A 5245-nucleotide genomic window follows, 5' to 3' on the forward strand; every position below is an offset into this window, starting at 1 on the left:
AAAGATAACTGAATATTCAAGTATTTTTCCTTATTATTTGTTTCTCCATCTATTGAGAGATAACTGAACTTTCAAGTATTTTCCTTATAATTTTTTGCTCCATCTATTGAGAGGTAACTGAAATTCCAAGTATTTTTCCTTATTATTTGTTTCTCCATCTATTGAGAGATAACTGAACTTTCAAGTATTTTCCTTATTATATGTTTCTCCATCTATTGAGAGGTAACTGAAATTCCAAGTATTTTTCCTTATTATTTGTTTCTCCATCTATTGAGAGATAACTGAACTTCCAAGTATTTTTTCTTAATTTTTCCTAAAATAGATACTACAGCTGAAAGTAAACATAATCTATTTTTGGATTAATTTGGAGGCCAGCGAAGCTGGAACGGTTCCTCCTGGACGGTACAAGTACCCCGGAGCACTGGACCTACGTTTGGGGAGATTTCCAGAACCCAACGCTTTCCAACTTCACCCCGGGTTACTGTATGTGCACACAATCATAACCCCCATGCCGGGGTCAGAGGATTAATGGGGAGGACATCATATGGATCCCAGGCCATGAAATATGATACCACGCATACACATACAGCTCCAGGCTCGGCCCCACTGAAGATTTCAAAGAAAGAAGACCTCTATATAATGTCTTGATTTGATGATTAAGAAACTGGTGTTACTAAACTGAGACATCAATAATATGTATACAGATCGTTCACTTGCATATATACTTCGGGTGCTTGATACATTAAATACTAATTTAATTAATTCTTTATTTATTTACTTATTTTCAACGAAATTGGATTGTCAAATATCATTGTTGTGAAGTGAAAAGTCCCAAACTGTCGTAGTTAACATAAAAAAAACACATTATGTGCTGCTATCTAGCGACGGTAACCGAAACTATTATGAAATGTAGAAGTAATTCTCCTGAGTGGTGGTTTCCCTTCTTGTTATTTTCTCAGAAAAACGCGAGTAATGGGAGAAGATAATAACATTGCTCTTATATACAAATCGGGCGGGCAATTTTTTCACATCTTGCCTTTCTGTCAGGTAAAGTAATTTTCATCTTAACATTAAAAATACTTTTGTGCATCAGAAAATTTTGAACTTTCATATGCGAAATTTGTATAATATCCAAATATAGTTACCAAACGTTTCCTAAGAGTAAACTTAACATTTTATATATTGTCTTCAGTAATTCATTTCTGTTCGGGTCCGGAAAATTTGAACGATCTCGCAACCACCATAAAAAATTATGAAATAAACATAAATTATGCATCTTTCATTCTGGAATGAACACAAAGGGATTTAAATTGATAGTTATTGGACGAGCATAAAGACGTGTTTGTTGTGGAAATATAAGGTAGTGATATAACTTATTTCTATTGTGTTTTAAGTAAAGGTTCTTAATACAGTCCAAGTATTAGTTGTACCAAATATTTAAATTAAGAAAATGGAATTAACTTTTAAACATGGAGGAAACGTAACGTAAAGTAATAAAAAGTTCAATTAATAACCTTTTACGAAGCTATTGTAAAATGTGCTACCTTTGGTTTGGCGACAAGTCACCCAATAAGCAATCGGCACTCTGTCCACTGCGGGGAATTGAGCCTCAGATTTTAGTCTTATAAATCCGTAAACTTACTGCTAACCCACAGTGGGACGGTTATCTTGCAGTATTTCAATATTCTTAACAATGATTGAAAACTGTTTTGTATATTGATTGCAATCTTCTGTACTAATTTTAGCTAATAATCCACAAAACGAAAAATAAAAAGACTTAGCTACATTTCAACCTATTTATTTTCTTATGCTCTGTGCCATAAGCTTCTAGTTACAAATTACAACCACTAAAAATGTATTCTTTTTTAAACGTCATATAATTGATAAAAAGTAAAATGTTTATTTTTAATACACTCGCTACATAGGTATCAATGATTATTGTTTGTTTGTTTTAAGTTAAGCACAAAGCAACACAATGGGTATCGAAACCTGATTTCTAGTTTTGTAAGGGTGCAGACATACCGCTGCACCACTGGAGGCTTGATTATTGTGTGTTTATATGTATGTGTTTTTACATACACACTAAACGAGAGCTTGAATTTTCTTTGATAGATTGTTAAGGCAGAGTATTCATGACGAAACTTAATTGAATGGATGGCAACTGCCTGTTGTAAAAACACAAGACGAAAGGCGGAAGACTTTCGAAACGTCGTCTTCTACACTCGTGTTTCTATAACAGGCAGTTGTCGTCCATTCACCTAATGGAATTGAATTTCATTTTATGAAATCGGCAACGCAAAGGAGTACACTATGATTTTTATAAAGATAAGTTAAAACACGCAACTTAATAATGTATGTATATAAATATATACGCATAATAACAAATAGCTTTTCAATGGGTTTTGGAGAATAAAAATGTAATTTAGACACTACTGTGATGTACGTTACAGTATGTAAGTAAAAAATCGAGATTCACTTAAAAGACAACTTTAAATATTTATTTGTATTTGTTTTATGTATTATTTTATTAATGGAATTTGATAAATACTGCAATTCACACTAAGATGTTCATGGTTTCGTCAAGATTGACAACTTTATCAAGGTCATGTAACACAAGTTTTATGTAAATACTACGAACAACTAACCCACTACATACGTCTGGTCGGACTTTGAGCTAAGCTAAAAAGTAGTTCTCTAGACAATGGCGGATGTTATAGGGACCATTCTCTAATTAATTCAGAACAATATTTTTTTTCAAAGCTGAATAATAACAGTTATTATATTGTTCAATACACAATTATGCGACTTGGAAAAGTTAAGGTGCCATTTTTAATAACAACATCTCTAACATATGAAAGAATGTTTGAAAATAAAGCTACGTATTACATGTTTTTTGCACCTCTTGTAATAAAGCACTGGAATTAATTGTATTTTATCAACCAAAACTTTTTTTTCAAAATATCGTTCAGAATTATTAGATATAGTCTTACAAAAATGAAATAAACTCGATTAAAATGATGTTATTTCTTCAGTCATGAGCCTTATTTATTTATGAGTTAAAGTATTTTCATTTAAATTTTGTTTTTCTAGAAATATCCACGTTATCTTATTTAGTATAGATTCGTTGAGCCAATACTGAGGGAAACATTCTCGTGTTACAGTTCACAGGTGTCAATGGTGTGCTGATTTATCTCCCTGCGAGTTATTTGCATATACTTTAATTGGTATCCATTAATATTTGTGCAAAGTCGTGATATCCTTTTCATTATATTTCTTTGACGAGACCTTTCAATTACATATATAGGTAGAAAGTAACCGATCAGTTTAAAAATTTTATCAACAGCAATCTACTAGATCTTTCGAACAACAACAATGTAAAAATAAGTGTCTCATGCCTTCACAATAAAATGGTTACGTTAGAGAATTAAATAAAAGTAATTAAAATGTACATTTTAAATATAATCTCTCAAAGGTAAAATGATGTATGGATTGATTTATTATTAATACAGAGCAATATTTCTTTATATGAACCAAATTATTTAATTAGTGTTGTGTAAATAATATATATACTTGTATTTGAATAACTCACGATAATGTGGTCGAACGTCACCGTTGTATTGCTGCGCCACCCCAACCTGGGCCAACCAGCACGACTTTAGTAAACTGGTTTTTAAAAGGTAAGCCTAATAATCCTCACAAAACTCAAAAAAGAGAAAAGTATTTTTTTTATATTTTAAAGTGTTACATAAGTAATTGTTTATTTGTTGTAGTAATATTTAATTTCTAAAAAGTTATGAACAGTCATGTTTTTGTTTTTTTTTCGAATAGTGCACGAACTTCGTTAAAGTAAAACGTAAGGAAATAACGCTAAGGCTTAGAACTAGAAGTTATATTAGAATGAAGTTGAACATTTTTCGTGTCGTAAGTGCACTAGCGTTGAGTGGCTCAACATTGCTTAATATTATTACTAAAAAGTTCTTTGTAATATTTAACCCCAGGATTTGTATTTAAATATTTTGATGTCAGTTTCTTAAAGGGTGATTTATTGTTCGCATAATTTTTTACCGTTAAAATACAAGGTATGAACGATACTAATCAACATGTTGATGTTCAAATTTAAAGACGTATTTTAATTAGTTTGACTTTGAAACAAATTACAGAATTTTTTGAATAGTCTTAATTCAAATCCCATTTCATTTTCAGAACCCAGAAGTCATTGTGGTTTAACACTGTTCTTAATGCGTAATCAGTGACGCAAAGACGTATTTAATTAGTTTCAGACATATTACTAGAATTGTTTTTAGGACTTGTTAAATTAAATCCATTTTTAGGACTAAAAGATAAATGTGGTCTAACACTAATATTATATAACATATGATTAATGCTTTGTAACTTAGAATTTGTCATTTTACACCAGAAATCTGCTGATAGTAACTTACATACACACAATATTTTTGTACCACATGAAGTCTATATTAGGGCATTGAAATATGAATATAAGAACTCCCACATTACTTGATGCTTTAGAAAACTTGTCAAAAAGAAGAAAGGACCAGAAATAATTTGTTTTGTGTATCATTTATATAGATTTTTCAGCGTAATAGAATCATGAGTAACTGCAGTATAAAGCTAATTTGAAGCACTTTCATTAGACACTTATATAAATATGTGTGTGTGTGTGTTGGTTCCATACTTATACCTAAATTTTGACTTTAAAAGAATAAGTGGATTTATGGTTGCATCTATCGTATCAAAGAATATTGACCATCATTTATAAAGAGCTCCTGTACTTCCACTAAAGTAGTTTACAGGTTTCAGGATGTATAATAGAGCTCCTGTTCTTCCACTAAGGTAGTTTACAGGTTTCAGGATGTATAATAGAGCTCCTGTACTTCCACTAATGTAGTTTACAGGTTTCAGGATGTATAATAGAGCTCCTGTTCTTCCACTAAGGTAGTTTACTGGTTTCATAATGTATAATAGAGCTCCTGTACTTCCACTAAAGTAGTTTACAGGTTTCATGATGTATAATAGAGCTCCTGTACTTCCACTAAGGTAGTTTACAGGTTTCAGGATGTATAATAGAGCTCCTGTACTTCCACTAAGGTAGTTTACAGGTTTCAGGATGTATAATAGAGCTCCTGTTCTTCCACTAAGGTAGTTTACAGGTTTCAGGATGTATAATAGAGCTCCTGTTCTTCCACTAAGGTAGTTTACAGGTTTCATGATGTATAATAGAGCTCTT

General features: G+C 31.4%; 1 protein-coding gene across 1 annotated transcript in view; it reads left to right on the forward strand.

The window, feature by feature from the left end:
* The first annotated feature begins 3540 nt into the window (after positions 1-3540).
* LOC106476951 overlaps positions 3541-5245 on the forward strand; it is a 4771-nt gene continuing 3066 nt past the window's right edge. The window contains exon 1 of the mRNA XM_013937564.2: positions 3541-3677. The gene's annotated coding sequence lies outside the window, so the exon portion shown is untranslated. The remainder of the gene's footprint in view (positions 3678-5245) is intronic.

This window comes from Limulus polyphemus, unplaced genomic scaffold (assembly GCF_000517525.1).
Source record: "Limulus polyphemus unplaced genomic scaffold, Limulus_polyphemus-2.1.2 Scaffold12246, whole genome shotgun sequence".
In the NCBI taxonomy this organism is placed as follows: Eukaryota; Metazoa; Arthropoda; class Merostomata; order Xiphosura; family Limulidae; genus Limulus; species Limulus polyphemus.